We start from the raw sequence: 17,586 nt of genomic DNA, 5'->3' as shown, positions 1-17,586 counted from the left end.
CCTGGGCTCTGGTGCTCCTGTGAGGAGCAGGACATGGTATTTGCAGAACCCCAGAAATGGAGAGCGGAAGAGGTGCTGTCCCCTCAGTTAATATGAGATGGGGATTCTGAATCTGCCAAGATGTAGATTCTCCTGGAGTCAGGTAGAGGTGCAGACTTAAGAAATTCCACTTGAAGACATGCTTTGTAAGACATGCTATGTACTTTATTCCCAGAGTCTGGCAAACGCAGAGTTTCCAGGTTTTTTGTTTGTTTGTTTGTTTGTTTGTTTTTTTATAGCCACTAGACAGAAGTCATTCATAACATTCATGAGGAAAAGTTAAGGTTCGTTTTTCATGATGCATGAGAAAATTATGCTTAATGAAGGGTTCTTGCATGTGTTAATTTCATATTATTCATATATGCTCATTAAAAACCCGTGAGGGGGGCGCCTGGGTGGCTCAGTCAGTAAGAGTCTGCCTTCGGCTCAGGTCATGATCTCAGGGTCCTGGGATCCAGCCCCGTGTTGGGCTCCCTGCTCAGTGGGGAGTCTGCTTCTCCCTCTGCCTCTGCCCCTTCCCCCACTCATGTACTCTCTCTCTCTCACTCTCAAATAAATAAAAGCTTATTTTTTATAACCCAAGCAGAAGCCTATTGTAATAATAGTAAAATAGTAAGTCATATTTTGCTACCCCTATTATGTGCCAGGCTCCCTACTGAGTGCCTTATGCCTTTATCTCCTTGTTCAGTCCCCACAAAGTCCTATGGCCTGTGCTTGATATTATCCCCATTCTACAGATGAATCAACTGAGTCTCCAAATGCTGAGACCTTGCTTCAAGCTTTGCTGTTGGTATTTGAATGCATGTCTTCTACCCAATGCATGATTCCAAGATCATGCTCACTACATTTTATTGTTGGTTTTGTTTTGTTTTTTGGCATGCCGACAGAAAGAATAAAAATGAAGAAATGCACTTCTGTAAAACATTTTTTACCTTCCCTATTTTGACTCCTGGAGACCTTCTGAGTCTGGGAGCAGGCCTGGTGGCTGAGTGGCTTGCTGATACACTGCTGACCTGCTCTAGCCTACAGTTCTTGGCCGGTTGCCTGAGTCTTCGTAGCTGGGTGATAGTAGTGGGGACTCCCATAGGGCTGAAGCACCCAGCCCTCTCTCTGCCTCCCACCTCAGGGCAGCTCTGGGGACCTCTCCTGCCTGATAGGACATGACTAGGCTAGTGGGTGGAAGTCATCATGGGATGGGGAGTGGGAAGGGTCTGAGCTCTGAGGTCTAGTCCCGTCCTGAGGTCTGAGGGGTGGGGCAGTGTATACCCTTCCCAGGGGGCTCAATGTGAGTCCCCATGATTCTGTGAAGCAGAACTCCCACGGTGTGGCTGAGGTGCAGAGAGACCCAAGGGTTTCTGCCTTGTGGGCTGGGGCCCCTCCACTAGGCACCTATGCTGTCCAGTATTTTTTTTTAATATTTCACTTATTTATTAGAGAGAGTGAGCGAGCTTGAGTGGGGGTGGGGAGGGGCAGAGGGAAAAAGAGAGAGAGAGAATCCCAAGCAGACTCTACACTGAGTGCAGAATCAGTGTGGGGCTCAATCCCAGCATGCTGAGATCACAACCTGAGCTGAAATTAAGAGTGAGGAGCTTGGGTACCTGGGTGGCTCAGTGGGTTAAGCCTTTGCCTTCAGCTCAGGTCATGATCCCAGGGTCCTGGGATTGAGCCCCACATCAGGTTCTCTGCTCAGCAGGGAGCCTGCTTCCCCCACCCCTACCACCTGCTTCTCTGCCTACTTGTGATCTCTGTCAAATAAAAAAGTAAAATCTTAAAAAAAAAAAAAAAAGAGTTGGAAGCTTAACCAACTGAGCCACCCAGGAGCTTGTGTCCAGTCTTTAGTCATTAAGAATCACTGAGGTCTACAGAGAGAAATCATCTGCTGGCCTAAGGGACCATGATGAGTTTCATTTTTCTTCACAAGTATCCTGCTTTTGAGGCCATACATTGGGCTCCAGCTGGCTCAGGTGCTAGGGTGGGGTGGGCAGGTGTGGCAGGCTCAGGCTGTGGGGTTGAGGGTGAGGATGCCTGGGACTTGCAGCCAGTCTTCCTTCCTCCTGCCCCTTCTCCTTGTTGTTTAAGACTCATTCAGTTTAAGTGACTGAAAGCTGGCTTACAGTAAATGAAATAAACAAGGGATATCATGAGCTCAATGACTCTTGGGGTCCTAATGAGTTCAGGCATGGCTGCATCCAGGGGTTCAGGGCTTGTTTCATCATATGTTCCCTACCTTTCAGCTCTGTTACTCTCTGTCTCAATATGGTCTTCCCCATGTGGGGGCCACTGGCACTCCTGGCTTAACTTGCTGCCATGGTAGCGATCAGAAATGCAGAGCACTCCTTTCTGGATGGTTCCTGCTAGCATCCTGGAGAGGGCTTTGATGGGCCACACTTAGGTTACAGGCCCCTCTTTGAACCAGTTGTTGTGATGTAAGCCTGGCCTGAGTCTCTTGCTCACGTTTAGGATTAAAAATGAGGGTCAGATCCCCAAACCCTGGAATGGATGGATGTTTTACATGAAAGCAAGAGGAAGGTGAATGTGCTGAGCAGATGAAAACAGTTACCACTGCACTCCATCTGGACTCTGGGTCCCCATGTCCAGATCTCTTCATGGGCTCCAGACTTGCCTGCCCAGCTGCCTCCAGGGCTCCCTCCGTGGTGACCCCGTATTTCTGAAATGGAAAGTGGTCTCCACTTTCCTAGACTCCACCCTTTCTTGGGTGGGAATCCCAGGATCACCCTCTCCTCCCTCTCCATGACCAGTATATCCAGTCTGCCACTGTCCTAGATGTCTCTGGGCTTTATCCCTGTTCCCATCCCTCCACAATGCCTAATCCCAAGCCCTGTCTTCTGCCCTGTATGAAGATCTGCTGCTAATTGGTCTGTCCCCAGAAACTCTTTTTAAAAAAAAAAAAAAAAATCCAAACCTGGAAAAACATCCAAATCTACCATCCTTCATTCAGGACCAACTATGACCTGGCCCAGTGGCCTCCAGTTTCATCTGTCACAGTGTCCCTCTCATACCTGTGCCCCATCACACTAAGCTTTTAGTTCCCCCAACACAGGACACCCCCCAGCTCAGGACCTTTGCATAGGTTGTGTCCTTGCCTAGACCACTCTTTTACCTTCATCTTTACCTGGCTCACTCTGTAGGTCTCAGCTAAATGGCCTTTCATCCAGGAAGCGATCCTAGGCATTGTCATGCCAGGTTGCACCCTGTGCTTCTTGGTAACATGTACCATGCGTAATGTGTACCCATCCAGCTGTGTTCGCAGGGCCCCGCTCTGGCTGAGCAGACCTCACCTGGGAGCTGTGAAATGAGAGTTCTCAGGGAGAGGGGGCCAGAAGCCTATGTAGGAAATGGTTGAGGACTTGCTCCCAAGACCCTGTGTCCCCCCCCCCCCAACCCCGTGCCCAGAGCTGGCCCATCTTTCCTCATCTGCTCTCTTGCCAATCCCAGAATGCCCACACTCCCTGGGGGAGACCCCCTTGGAGAATGGCTGAAAACTCTGACTCCTTTCCCATAGGAAAGTACTTGTGCACAACATGTGGTTTTATGGTTTTCCTGCTCCTACTTTGGGGTTCATGAAACTTGAGTTCAAAACCCTTGGTCTAAATCAATCCGAGTAAGAGAGGGAAGATCCCCCCCCACTCCGCACCGCCTCCCCATTCCTGTATGGGGAAGTGTTGGATGGGGGTGAGGAGACGTTGGGCGGGGCTCTGGCAAGTCATCTTGTGGACCCTGGGTAAATCCTCTCACCACTGGCCTCAGTTTGTCCAGTTGGAAACTGGGGGCTGGAGTTAACCGTTTCTGGGACCCTTCCAGGGCAACTCCAGGTGCCTTAGGGACCAGATGGGGTTCAAACACAAGTGAGGGGACAGGGTTGGAGGAGGGAGATGTAGGGACCCTGGCGAGCCCAAGCCCCACCTCCCTTGAGAGAGTGTTGCCCCTCAGGAGTGTGGACTCCTTGTTGCTGAGCCCCCCATTGTTTCTTCAGAGAAACTGTGTTTCTGAGTGTGTTGCTATCATTTGGGCAAACAAGTCCAGCGTGAAGACCTTGTATTGGCCCTGAGGTCCCCTGAAAGGGCCTCCAGAGGCAGGTGTGGAAGTGTTGGGAGGTGTGCTGGCAGCAGGATCTGAGATGGGCCAGGAGTCCCTGCTGGTGGGGGCTGGGAACTTGCTTGAACCCAGCCTGACTTCATCACCGTCAGCCCATGCCCCCGCTTCCAGAGCGTCTACAACCTTCTGGCTGGCCACCCCACCACGTCTCACTGGGAATGACTTGATGGAAGGGAAGGAGCATCTCAGAGGCTCTTCCCTGCCTGGGCGGGGTAGGGACGTGCACTGACCTGTGGCTGCCATGATGGAGGTGGACTTGTCAGGGGTTCGTGCTATAGGGGGCGAGTAGCAGCCTGTGACCCTGACCCACCACCCCATTTGCCTTTTGGTGGCCCCTCAGTTTGGTGTAGGTTGCATCCATGATCTGAAAGCCAGACTCATTTATCTGTCTTCCACATGGACTTGTTAAAAATCACAGGCAGCCAGTAGCTGATTGCCAGGGGCTGCGGGGGAGGACGGGAATGTGGCGTTATTGTTAATGGTTACAGAGTTTCAGTTTTACAAGAAAACAAGAGGTCTGATGATGGTTGCACAACATAAGGAATGCATTTAAGAGCACCGAACGACACCAAAAGTGTTAAGACGGTGAAAAAGGGCATCTGAGGACTCGTGGGATTCGGTAGGTAGTTCAGGGGCGCAGTGGTGCCCCTTGAGCCCCGCTCGTCCAGTTTTCCTCTCCAGTGGGACTCTGTTCCCTGGGGGACTAGTGGTTGCTGCTGTCCCCACACCCCTCTCACCCCCAGAAACAGCTTGGTGGGAAAAGGAAGCCATTTTTTGGAGGTTCCCGCTACGGTCTTGAGCTTCACTCTGGCTGGGCGGGATTGGATCACGGGACTTTTCCATAGCCAATCACTGTGGCCCAGGAATGCTGTGCGCTGATTGGCTCTGGCCCGAGTCACATGCTCCAGCGGCTGCCTAGAATTGTCAAGCGAGAGCGCTTCGGGGTCGCATCCGTCAGTCATGGCCGCGTCACTGCTCTACCCACTGAGGGCCCTGCCAACCGCGCTGCCCCTCAAGAAAAGGCGGCCAGAGAATCAGTGTCTATGCCCGCTGCCTCTGCTGTGGCATGTGCCCAGTCCCTGCATTCGTCCTGTGAACTAGCCATTGCGGTGCCCCTTTCACAGATGAGGAAACCAAGGGTCGGTGAGTTCCTGGGATCTGTGGGCTCTCCGGGTGTGGGGTCGCCTCAGTGCGCGGAATCCTCTAGGGACGGGCAGAGCGGAGCCCAGCTCGGCCCCTCAGGAAAGGCCAGCACAGTTGGTCACTGATCTCTGAGCCTGAGCCCGGGAGGCCGGCTCTTCCCGAGTCATCCCTTGTGACCCTGCGGTGACTTCACTGCGTGGTCATGTGTGTCTGGCGCTGGTTGTGGCGCGTAACGGCGCCGCTCATTCCCGTGTTGGCTTCAGGCTCTTCAGGCCCCATGGCCAGCCGTGGCTGCCAGTCCCCCTGTGCCCCCAGCACTTGGGGAGTGTGGAGTGATGCCAGGGGTCAGCGGGGAGGTAGGGCAGGCCAGAGCGTCGCCCAGGCCTGCTGTGGGGACCATGAGCGCCACAGCCAAGGGGAGCAGTCTGGAGGGACTCATCTGCCCCGAGCCATGGGGACGCCCTCCAGGGGCCTGGTGTGCCCGCCTAGCATCCAGGCTGGCTTTGCTGTGTGGCAGCCTGAGCTGTGGCCTGGGCCTCCGCAGTCTGGTGGCTGAAATCCATACCGGCGAATGCGTATGGATCCCTTCCTGGGACCCTTGGTCTATACCAGTGGACAGACACATCCTTCATTACCCTCCCTGCCCTCCCCTGCTTGGGCAGCCTGGGGGAACATACGTGTGTGTTTGTGCACCTTTGTGTGGGGATGGGTGTGTGTGTGTATGTGGAAAGGTGTGCTTGGGTATGTGTGTGCATGCCTATCTGTATGAGTGTGACATGAATATGTACCTATGTGAATGTGTGTCTATGCTTGTGAGTTTATGCATTGGAGTGAGCATGTGTGTGAGTGCGTGCCTCGGTGTGAGTGTGCATGTGTTTGTAGGGTGAGCACGTGCATTCAAGTGTGAGTGTGTAAGCATGGTTGTGTGTGTTCTTGCCAAGGGCTTCCTGCCGGGGAGGGGACTGAGACGGGGGAGAGGTACCCAGGGGAGAGGAAGACCCTAGCCCTCTGAATCTTGGCACCACCTCGGGCCCCCTCCTCCCGCACTGGCACGCGCTCTGAAATGGGAGGGCCCAGGTGGGAGCCTCTTGCCCTGCTGCTTATGTTTCATATTAAATGTCAACTGTCCACCGGGTCTGCGGTGCTGCCATTAATATGGAGAAGTTATTACAGAGCCTGGAGCTGGCTCCTTGGGCTCATCCATGAATTTCAATTACCTTGCACATCTACTCTAGGCCTGTGGAGTGGGGCTCACAGCTTCTGCTTGGAGGCATCCAGAACCCCAGCCCAGGCAGTGCGGAGGGGCTAGGCGGGCCCTGTACCTCTCCTCCTTGCCCCGCAGGTTTCACGAGAGCACGGAGTTGGTGTGGATGGAGGCTGCTGTGTCACACAGTCCACTCTGCCCTGCGTAGCTGGGCAGCCTGGACGAGGGCTGAAATGCACAAAACTTGTTTTCCTTGCTTGCAGAGTTGAGGGGAGAGGAACCCATCCACGCTTGCTGGGCATTGAAAGGGCATGTGTGCAACAAGTACTTAGCCCAGGCCTGGGGTTTGGGAGATGCTGGCCATTTATACATTTCATCAGATCTGAGATGCCATCAGTTATAGGGCACACACTCCCAATTACACTGTACCATGGCACCTTAACTACAGTCCTAAGAGGCATAGACACCAGCAGCCCTGCCCCCAGTTGCTCCAAACAGTGGGCCATTCCTCCCTTTTCACTTGCTTGGCTTACTTAGTGTGTGACTGCCTTCTTCTTTTCTGGGTGTCTTCCTCTCTTTGGTAAAGCATGGAGTTGCAGTCCTTCCTCCAGTGAGTCCTTCCTCACTGATGCCAAAGCTATCCACTCCGTTGTCTCTGTGCTTTTGTGCGCACATCATCATTTTTTTTGCCATCACGGTGTGACTTTTTGAAGACATTTTGGATAGTAGGGATCTCAACATAGGAAGTGCTGATCCTACACGCAGTTCATGTAAGGGATAGCATATGAGCCACATGCCATTGTTGGGTTGGCATGTGCGAGGCAATGCCAGCCACCACATGGTTGCTGCTGGCTGCTGGTGGTGATTAAAACCCAGTGATTTCATTCTGACTTCAGAGGTGGTAAATGTGAAAAATGTGGGTCTAGAGTCCTGGACAGGCATTTTTTTTTTTTAAATTGTTGTTGTTGTTGTTGTTATTCTGTTACAAGTGATTTTAAGGCCATATCTGAGCTGGTAGGCAGTTCTCATGCTGGGAAGTAGAGCAGCAACAGAGACTGGGCTGTTCACCCCAGAGGGACCAGCCCTTGCTAGCTCTGTGAGTGGCATATTCAAGGATTTGTCTCTGAACCTGGATATTTCTCTTTTGAAAGCAGGGATTTGGGACTACATGGCAAATAAGGTGTATTTCTATATCACGCAAGACTTGTCCAAGTGGCCAGTCTGATTGGGACACAGCTTCTGAAGATATGAGAAAAAGTAGCTCAAGAGCTGTGAATGTGAACATAAATGTATTTTTAATGGATGATGCCATCTCCTATCAGTTGCAAATGAAATGTTGGGTTAACCAATATCACAGATCAAGTCCCTACCAGCACTAAACTATATTTATTACTAGAGCCTTAAAGCTGTGATAGCTAAAGAATTTGCTGCTTTATAGTTACATTGTCCACCACAGTAGCCATGAACCAGGTAATGCTATCACTACTTGAAAGGTGGCTAAGTGGTCCTAAGTGAGAGGTGCCTGAGTGTAAAATATTAAGTATTAAAAGTCTTAGTATAAAATGTACATATGTGTGTGTGTGTATAAACATCTCATTGATAATCTAAAAGTATCGAGTATAGATTGAAATAATATTTTGGATGTAGTGGATAAAGTAAGATATATTGCTGAAATTGATTTCACCTGTTGTTGGTTTTTTTTTTTTTTTTTTTTCTTAAACGTGGCTCCATGTGAAGTTCTCATTACATTTCTGTTGGACAGTGCTGCTTTGAGACATCTGGCTGGATACTTCCCGTTTCACTGTTATTCTTTTGCAAAATTTCCTTGGCTGGTCACCTCTGTTTATTTCTTTCAATTGAATTTTAGAATTATTTTGTCAGGTTAAAAACATCCCTTGCAAGTTTGATTGACATTAAATTAAACTTAGAAACCAATTAAAGGAGGAATTGACATAATTTATAGTATTTACCAGGAACATGGTGTATTTTTCAATTGATTTCATTTTGCTTTGATGTTATTCGGTAAAGTATTGTACATTTTTTATATGGGTCACTCATTATTTTAAATCAGGGTCATTTCAAGGATTCTGTTTTTCCTTTTTGCTATTGTTTATGGAATCACTTCAATCTATCATTGGTGTACAGGAAGGCTATTGATTTTTATATAATTATCTTTTATCAAGCTGCTTGATAGAACTCATTAATTCTAATATATCTTTGTGCATTCCCCTGGGTTTTCTAGGTATACAGTTATACTGTCTATAAACGATGATAATTTCGGAGTCTCGTTTCCAATCAGCACCATCTAGAACCTTCAGAGTATTGTTAAGTAACAGCAGCGGCTTTGTGCATCCGCGTCTGCGCCTGGCTCTGATGGGAACGCCCCTGGCATTTCTCTGCTTAATAAAATATAATGCTTGCTCGTGGACTAAGATGGATTTCGTGAGAAGGCAATATCCTCTGAATTCTAGTTTTCTGAGGTCCTATTTTTATCAGCACAGGAACTGAAATCTAGATTAAATTTGTCTAACACCTCACATAGCACTGCCTCCCTCCCTGCCCCCGACCCCCAAAGCCGGAGGCGTTAGACAATTCCCAGGGACTGTGTTTCCCAAGGACCTGGGACTCTGTGCTGCTGGCAGGTCCCCTGAGTTGCCTACTTGCTGGCCCTGAAATGCAAGCCAGCTCCATTTCCAGTTGTCAGGGCCCCTCCCAGGAAGAGGCTGGGGCATGCTGCTGAGGAAGGTGGTGGAGGCTGAACTGCCCAGCTGAGCAGGTGGCTTCCAGGAGAGCTGGAACCAATTCTTAGAAAGCCCATGTGGGGACAAATTGCCAACTTGACATGCTGGGTTCTCCCTCTTTCAGTGGTATGTCTCCCAACCTTCAGTTTTCCCTGAGTCTTACAGAAGGCTTTACCCCCTTGCTCAGTGGTTGATTCCTGCCCATACGCCCTTGGAGTCCCACTGATACCTTTATTCCCACATGTTTCTAGAAGGTCTTTTCTGAAAGACTCTGGTTCCCATAGAGGGAATCTGTGGCCTGTTGTGTAGAGAATAAAATTGTTTTCCATTGTGTTGTCGGTCTGTCTCCCCACAGATGGGCATGGGATTTGGGCAACTTTGAACAATATCTGTGCGGGGGTTCCAGCCTGAGAGATTCTGATTTACCAGATGTGGGTAGGACTTGGGGGTCTGTGTTTTTCAAGAGCTACATGGGAGAGTCTAATGCCTAGTCATTGGGCATGCACTGAGGGTCAGGACGTATGAGGCTGGACAGAGCCAGGTTCAGGGCTGACTCTCCACTTGGCTGGCCTGTGACCCTCAGTTTCCCCAGCAGCCACCCACCTGCCTTGGGGGTGAGGGGGTGAGGGGGAACAAGCTGGTTGGCCTCGGTCCAAAAGGTTTGGGATCCAAACTCTTTGGGAGGTTGGGGTGGAAGGAGATCATATCCTAGAGGGACAGCTAGGCCTCCAGGTGGCCCAGGACCATGGGAGTTGCTACTGAGGTATTAGCTCCTGACCCTCTATGCCCTCCAGTCTTTTACCTGGAAATTCAGAGCGTGGCAGACGGAGGGAAGGCTGAGGCTGCCTGTCCGCACAGTGGGTGGGTAGAACTCACTTGGCACTGGGTACTGATCCTGCAGGCCCTGTTGGGCAGGGTGGGGCAGGGGCACTCTCTGCCATGGTGTCCCTCAGTGTCCCCCAGCCAGACCCTGGGCCCTGTGAAGCTTCCATCCCTCTTGCCTCCATTCCGCCCTCAGCTCCTCAGCTCTACTGGCTGACCACTGGCCCCTGGTGTGAGCTCACTAGCCTTGAGCTGAGGTGTGAGCTTCCTGGGTGGTTGGGTGTGTCATAGCCACCAGTGGCTGGTCTGAGACCTGCATACAGAGTGAGGAGAGGTCCCTGGCCAGGGCTCAGCTCAGCTGACAGAGGGAAGGCCTATTTTCTGAGCAGCCCCCGGGAAGTAGAGCGGGGTCGTGGCTCAGATGCCGGAAGCCCTTCCATCCTTCTTTCTCAGGCATGCCCTCTTTCTCTTGTATCTCTTCCCTCCCTCCCTGCCCTGTCATGCCCTCTTCTCTCCTCCCTCCGTTCTACCCCTTCCTTTCTCTTCCTCCCTTCCCTTCCTTTCCTATCCCCTCTCTCTCCCAAAGTGAACCCCCCACTTGGGCAACTGGGACTCTTGGGTGACACTTTCTTGGTGGTGGGCTCTTCATTACTGGCCACACACCCTGACCCAGGCTGTGCCTGCACATTCCTATTCATACATCACCTCCTGTGACACCGGGAATGGGATCTCATCTGGAAGGAAAGTAGGGCTCAGACAGGGGGAGTGACCCACTCCAGGTCACACGGAGCCCATGACCTGTGCTCCTGCTGCTGCACGTGGAACTCTGCTGCAGCTGGAAACCTCTGTTGTCCTGAGGTACACATCACCCCACCCCCAACCCATACAGCAGGGTTAATTACTGCCCTAGGCAGGGGAGTCCCTCCCCTCCTTGGCCACTGAGCTCTTGGTGCATTTCAGCAAACAAGGTTAAGGCCGAGCCCCTGCCCTGTCAGAGCAACCCCCACCTCAGATAGGCTGGCCTGGCCTTTGAGTGGCATTTTTCCTATTGGGGTGCCCAGGCCCTTGTGGGCTGTGTCCTTACTGGGGAGGCTGGTCGGCCCAGTCTGTGTCCTGACCTGGGCTGCCGTGGAAGGTTGTGTAGGTGGTGTCCTGCACGAGGGCTCCTGGGCACGGGGGTGCAGGAGGCCAACTTCTGCTCAGAGTCTGGGAGTGGATGGGGTGGAGGGTGGAGGGTAGCCAAAGCTGTGTGGAGGACAGCAGCCACTGGAGCGGGGGAAGGCGAGGCCAGGCATCTGCCCCATCATCAAGGCCACTGAGTCCGTGTATTCATTAATCTCCCTTTCTCCCTGCTTTCATTCACCCTTTATGAGCTTAGGCAGAATGATAGCCACAGCGTTTCCTTTCTTATTTTTACCATGTCGACTTTTTAGTTCTTCTGGCCAGTTCTGCCAGGCCTTTGCTGTTAATTTCTTCTGTGTATTTATTTATTTTTTATTTATTTTTATTTTTTTTATTTTATTATTTTATTTTATTTATTTATTTGACAGACAGAGATCACAAGTAGGCAGAGAAGCAGGCAGAGAGAGAGGAGGAAGCAGGCTCCCTGCTGAGCAGACAGCCCGATGCGGGGCTCCATCCCAGGACCCTGGGATCATGACCTGAGCCGAAAGCAGAGGCTTTAACCCACTGAGCCACCCAGCCGCCCCTCTTCTGTGTATTTAGATCGTAGAAAATAATCAGCCTTTCAAAGAAGTGCTCTTGGCATGGATTTTGATTTTTAAATATTTAACTCCTTTAATTCAAGTGAAGTATGTTTCCTGGACTGCGTGAGGTGTGGGTTTTAGATACTTATTTTTTCTAAATTGCCACTCTGTGTCTCAGTGGCAGGCATTTACGAATTCACCCCTTTCCTTATATCTTTGGGATGTGCACTCCCTCATCTGTGAAGCTCGTGGAGGTGCTCTGGCTTATTTCTGGTCTGTTTTATTTATACCTGCTCAAAGCCCTTTGTCTATGCTATGTTCTAGTATCTGATAGGGCAGGTTATCATCATCATGGCTTTAAAAAAAATGTGTTAAGGGGCGCCTGGGTGGCTCAGTGGTTAAAGCCTGTGCCTTCGGCTCGGGTCATGGTCTCAGGGTCCTGGGATCGAGTCCCGCATCGGGCTCTCTGCTCAGCAGGGAGCCTGCCTCCTCCTCCTCTCTCTCTCTGCCTGCCTCTCTGCCTACTTGTGATCTGTCTGTCAAATAAAAAAAAAATGTTTTAACTATTTTTGTCCATTTTCCAAATGGATTTTGGGTTTGTTTGGTTATGATCTTAAGCAGTATCCCAAGAGGATCTTTATTTTGGATGATATCTCGTGCTTACAGTAGTGTCCAGCACACAACAGGGCCTCAGCAAATCTTTGGAACAAGTGAATGGCATCTTCACGATGTTTCATTTTCTCAGGGAAGTAAGAAGGACATTGATTCACATCTTTTAAAATCTATTCCCTGTAGGTTTATTATTACAAGTCTTAGAATTTTATCACCATTGTGAATGGGATCTTTTAGATCCTATTTCATAGTCAGTTATTATGGATAACTAGGAATATTTTAAAACCTAGAATACTGGATGACCATTTTTACTCTGGGTACCTGGGACATACTTGTTCCAGATTAATGATATTCTCCGAGTTGAGACGCTTTCATTCCCAAAGAGCAAGCAGAGCCACAGTCAGCATGTTGGCACAAATTAAACGCGCATTTGCACAACTACAGCTAAACACTTAACAACTACAGTTGATCCATAGAACCCAAGACCCACCGAGGCCCCACCTGTTCCTCCTCATTTGCATTCAATGATCCCGTCTCCCTCATGGGCATCTGCAGACTCAGTCTTCTCTTATCACAGTGGCACGGGAACAAAACACGGATTATCATTAAAAAAAAATCCTTGTAAAGTCTCTCAATGGGATGTTTCCCAGGTTTGCATTCCAGATATGCAAATTTCTATACTTATTTCGCATCTAGGCATTTTAATGAACTTCCGTATTATTTTTCCCTTTTTTTTGTGGATTTCTTTGGGGGGAGGAGGATTTTCTAAGAAGTGTACAATTACCTCCTGTAATTCATATTTTTGTGTCTTCTTTTTCAATATTTTTTCATTTTATGTCTTCTTATGTTGGTGATAGTGTAAAAATTGAATTTTAGTAATTTTGCATGGGAACTAAACCGTGTTTTCAGGGAGGCTGGCTGGCTGCTCTCTAAGGGAGACAAGAACTAGGTCCTCCTTTCTGTTCTGTGAATGCTGCTGGTGGACATGTCTGGGCATAAGTGGACCTTGTATCTTCAGCTACTGTGGTGGGGCAGCTTTTCTTTTCCTGGTTGGTGTGTCACATGAGCATAGGACATGGATGTGTGCTGGTTTGTGGGGGATGAATGGCTGTGACTGGTGCCCCCTCCCACCACCCTGTTAGATCAGGGAGCTTCTCTCAGCCCTGTGGCCTGTTACTGCCGTGTACCCCGGGGAGCTGTGGTGTACAGGGGGAGCAGTGTACCTGAGGCAGGATTGTTTGTAGGGTTGGCAGGAAAATGTCTGCCTTTGAAAGACTTCCTGGGTTTCAGCTAGGGATGTGGTTCAGTACGGCACTCTCAGGGGTAGGCTGGTGGGTAGGTCCAACCTGAAACTCCACGTGAATTTGGACTTCAAAGCCCCATTTGAGTCCCCGCCTTGCCCCTTATATTAAATATACAGAAATATTTCTGTACTTCAGTGTTCTTACTCTGCAGGGCGGAGTTTGCAAACCGGTGGGCTTTGTGCCATGTCCACCCACAGATGAGTTTTGTTGGTCTTCCCGGTGTTTGACAAATCTCTCCCAAAGCTCCAGATTTCCAGTTTCTCTCAAGAACCCGGGAGAGCGCCTAGGCCTGTACTGTGCTGGCTGGGGATGAGCAGGACAGAGCCCCCAGAGGGATGCCACAGCTTTGGGCACCCTGGTTGCCCCTTGTGGTCACCCATGGCCCTCCTTCCTGGCTTTCATGTCCTGCATGGTTCCTGTGTTGGCAGCAGAGACCTTCTTTTACGTTGAGGTGGATGCCACAGGGGCTCCAGAACCGGTCGTTTCTCCCCCATCCTTCCCTCCTTCCCAGGATTTCAGTTTATCATCCTCTCTGACAAGGCCCTGTGCACTGAAATCAGACATGGTCCTGCTCCAGAGAGTGTGTTTCTGGCTCCTTCTCTCACTCACTGCAACTCTTGTCCCTCATCTGTGAGAGGTGAACATTGACGGCAGTAACCACTGTGGTGGTGATTAGGAGGATTCCAGGAAGTAAAGCCGTGGCTGTGGCCCGCTTAGTAGCCAGTAGCCCTTGTTGCTACGGGGTCATATTCTCCTCCTGGCGCTGCTACGGGGAACCAAAGTGTGAAATATTTGGAGACACGGGAAGTGCAGCACAGATATTAATCAGCTTGGAGTATTCTGTGGGCTGGGCTAGCACTGGTGTGAGGAGTGGGGAAGCAGGCCCTGGGGGTAGGCAGGGTCCCATGTACCATAACCTGCCTGGGACATTTTGCCAGATGAGGACATGACTGTTCAGAAATGGAATTCCTGGGTCAGAATAAGGAGAACAGATGTTTACTGGACGAGGCCAAGAGCCGCTGACATCACCCAGAGCCTATCAGGACACAGGCCGAAGCTGAGGGTCCTCTATCCCTTCCTGTCAATGCAGTGTTCCTGGGGCAGCTGCCAGGGCTGGAGGGTGGACACCCCCCACCCCCGCACACACACACACACACACACACACACACACACACACACTCACTTGCGATTTCTTCCACCAAATCCTCTCCACCTGAACACAATTAGCCAGGATGTGGAAAAGATTTCCAGCCTGGAAGGAGAGAAAAGAATCTAGTTGGCAGGCAGGCCTCGATGGTGAGTGGACTCTGCAGGATGGAGGAACAGATTTTGGGGGTAGAGCTGCTAGCCAGGGAAGGAGGAATGCATGTCCCTTCCTCCCAACATCCCCAGAGGTGGAGTGCCTGTTTCTTAAGTTCTTCTTGGGCCATGAATCTGGAGGTTGTGACCAAGAGGCTGCTGGGGCCTTGTTCCTTTTGTGAACACCAGTGCACATGGAGCCTGCCTTCTTGTCCCTCTCAGAAGGCCATCTCCAGACCCAGACTCCTGCCACTGCCAGTGATAGAAAAACCAGTGCATGGGGCACCTGGGTGGCTCAGTGGGTTAAGCCTCTACCTTTGGCTCAGGTCATGATCTCAGGGTCCTGGGATCTAGCCCCGCATCAGGCTCTCTGTTCGGCGGGGAGCCTGCTTCCCTCTCTCTCTCTCTGCCTGCCTCTCTGCCTACTTGTGATCTCTCTCGCTGCCAAATAAATAAATAAATAAATCTTAAAAAAAAAAAAAAGAAAAAGAAAAAGCAGTGCAAACCAGCTCAGGCTGAAAGGGGATGCTTGGGCCTGTCTCAGCTCTGCTTCCCCCCTCCTTGGCCTGCCCTCAGCAGGTTCTCCTCAGTGGGTGGATGTAGGTTCACCGGCACTACCTGCCAGCCCAGCAGAAAGATCTTCCTTTGCCCTGGACTTGCAGCAAGCGTCCTGAGGCTGGTTCTTATCTGCTCGAGCTGGGTCGTGTGCTGTGGGCAAATCGCTGTGGCCCAGGCTGGGCACAGGGAGCTGGCTTCAGTTGGCCAGGCCTGGTCACATGTCTAGTGGTTCCAGATCGGGGAGAGTCCATAGTATGAGGACCTGAGATCTGGGTGCCAGGGGGACACCAGGCCGCTGTTGTTGGGGGAGCGGTGGGTGACCACTGCCTCTTCTCTGTGTCCTGGACCTCTGCCCACCTCTTCTCTGCTCTTGCCTTCTGTTTTTCCCCATTTGGGTTAGCCTGGCCATGTTCTGCTCCTGAGTGCTTCCAGTGGCTCTCCCTCACCTACTGGGTAAAGCATGGGCCCAGAGAGACCAGCATTCAAGAGCTGTCATGACCAGTCAGCACTTCAGATTATTCTGTCCACCTTATTTCCCTCCCTTCCATCCTGTGGGCTTGGGACAGGAGCTCTCAAAGATCATGCATTCCCATCAAGTAGTTAGCTGTACCCATGTTGAAAAGAGCCCTTGTTGCAGGACAAGAAGGGACCAGTTATTTTGGCTGCCAATGAATCTAAAATATCATCCAAGAGGGTGAGGGACGAGTCGGGTGTGACTGTGCAAGGAGGCTTCGGTCCTGTGGCTTCACCTGGGGTTGTATTAGCAGAGCAGCAGAGCTGATGACCTCTGGGCCTTTGTCTGAAGTGTGGAGAGCCCCACATGCCTGACTGACTCCCTGCCCTCCTATCATGGCGGGTGACACAGCTGCTTCCAGGCCCCTGTTTGTTGGCATGCTGGGTTAGAACTTCATTCCTTTTTATGGACAAAAAATAGTCCATTATATGGATAGGCCACTGGGTTTTTAAAATTTTTTTTTAAGATTTTACTTATTTATTTGACACAGAGAGAGCACAAGCACAGGGAGCAGCAGAGGGAGAGGGAGAAGCAGGCTTCCCACAGAGCAGGGAGCCCGATGCAGGACTCTATCCCAGGACCCTGGGATCATGACCTGAGCTGAAGGCAGATGCTTAACCAACTGAGCCACCTGGGCGCCCCTCCACAGTTTTTGTTGTTGTTGTTGTCGTTTTGTTTTTAAGATTACTTATTTGAGAGAGAGAGAGAGCTGGAGTGAGCATGAGTTAGGGGTGTGGCAGAGGGAGGGAATCTCAAGCAGATTCCCTGCCAAATGCAGAGCCTTATGCAGGGCCCAATCTCACCACCCTAAGATCATGACCTAGCTGAATCAAGAGTCGGACGCTTAACTGACTGAACCACCCAGGCACCTGTGGTTATGTCACAGTTTTTAAAAAATTCATTCATAAGTTGATGGACATTTGGGTTGTTTCCACCTTTTGGCTCTTACACTGTGAACATTTGTGCATGAGTGTTTCATGGGCTTTTCAATTAATGTGTGAAGTAACAAGACCTAGCAGCACATGTCACAGCCTCGGTCATGTGGGTCGTGCTGAGTGTACTTTGCCAGTGGTAGTGAGAGATGCAGATCCTCAGCGCATCTGTTGTGACGGGCACAGGTGCTACTAATGTTGGTGGGCTTGCTGCCTCCATCCCGAGTGACAGGGAATTCCTGCTCGCAGCCATGGGAGAGAATGGAGTGATGTCTGTCAGCTGATGGAGCGGGGCTGAAGAGCCCTCTGGGGGAGCCCCCCGAGGGCAGTGACAGGTCCCTGCTGCAGCTGCCCTGTATATGGCACCCACTGTGGTGGTCCTAAGAGACCCTGGTGAGTGCCGTGGCCCGTGGTGGGATGAGGTATCCAGATCAAGGTGGTGGCGGTCCTGGTCTGCTCTTGGCCTCCTGTGAGGGGTGATGTCTCACTGCCCCTTCCTCCCCAGAGTGTTCTCTGTGTCTCTAGCTTGGGAGTCCTGTAGCTGGTGGTGGGGGGCAGGGTCTGGTAGGAAACCCATCCTGTCCCATCGTCTTCCC

At 50.8% G+C, this 17,586-nt stretch overlaps 1 protein-coding gene across 1 annotated transcript in view; it reads left to right on the top strand.

Annotated features, from left to right (window-relative positions):
- LOC111158889 (ADAM metallopeptidase with thrombospondin type 1 motif 2) overlaps positions 1 to 17,586 on the top strand; it is a 219,053-nt gene that overhangs the window by 5,371 nt on the left and 196,096 nt on the right. The window lies entirely within an intron of this gene.

The sequence above is a fragment of the Enhydra lutris genome, unplaced genomic scaffold, assembly GCF_002288905.1.
Source record: "Enhydra lutris kenyoni isolate GAN:26980312 unplaced genomic scaffold, ASM228890v2 scaffoldscaffold64, whole genome shotgun sequence".
Taxonomy (NCBI): Eukaryota; Metazoa; Chordata; class Mammalia; order Carnivora; family Mustelidae; genus Enhydra; species Enhydra lutris.
Note: the sequence above shows the minus strand (reverse complement) of the source record. Positions and strands in the feature narration are given on the sequence as shown.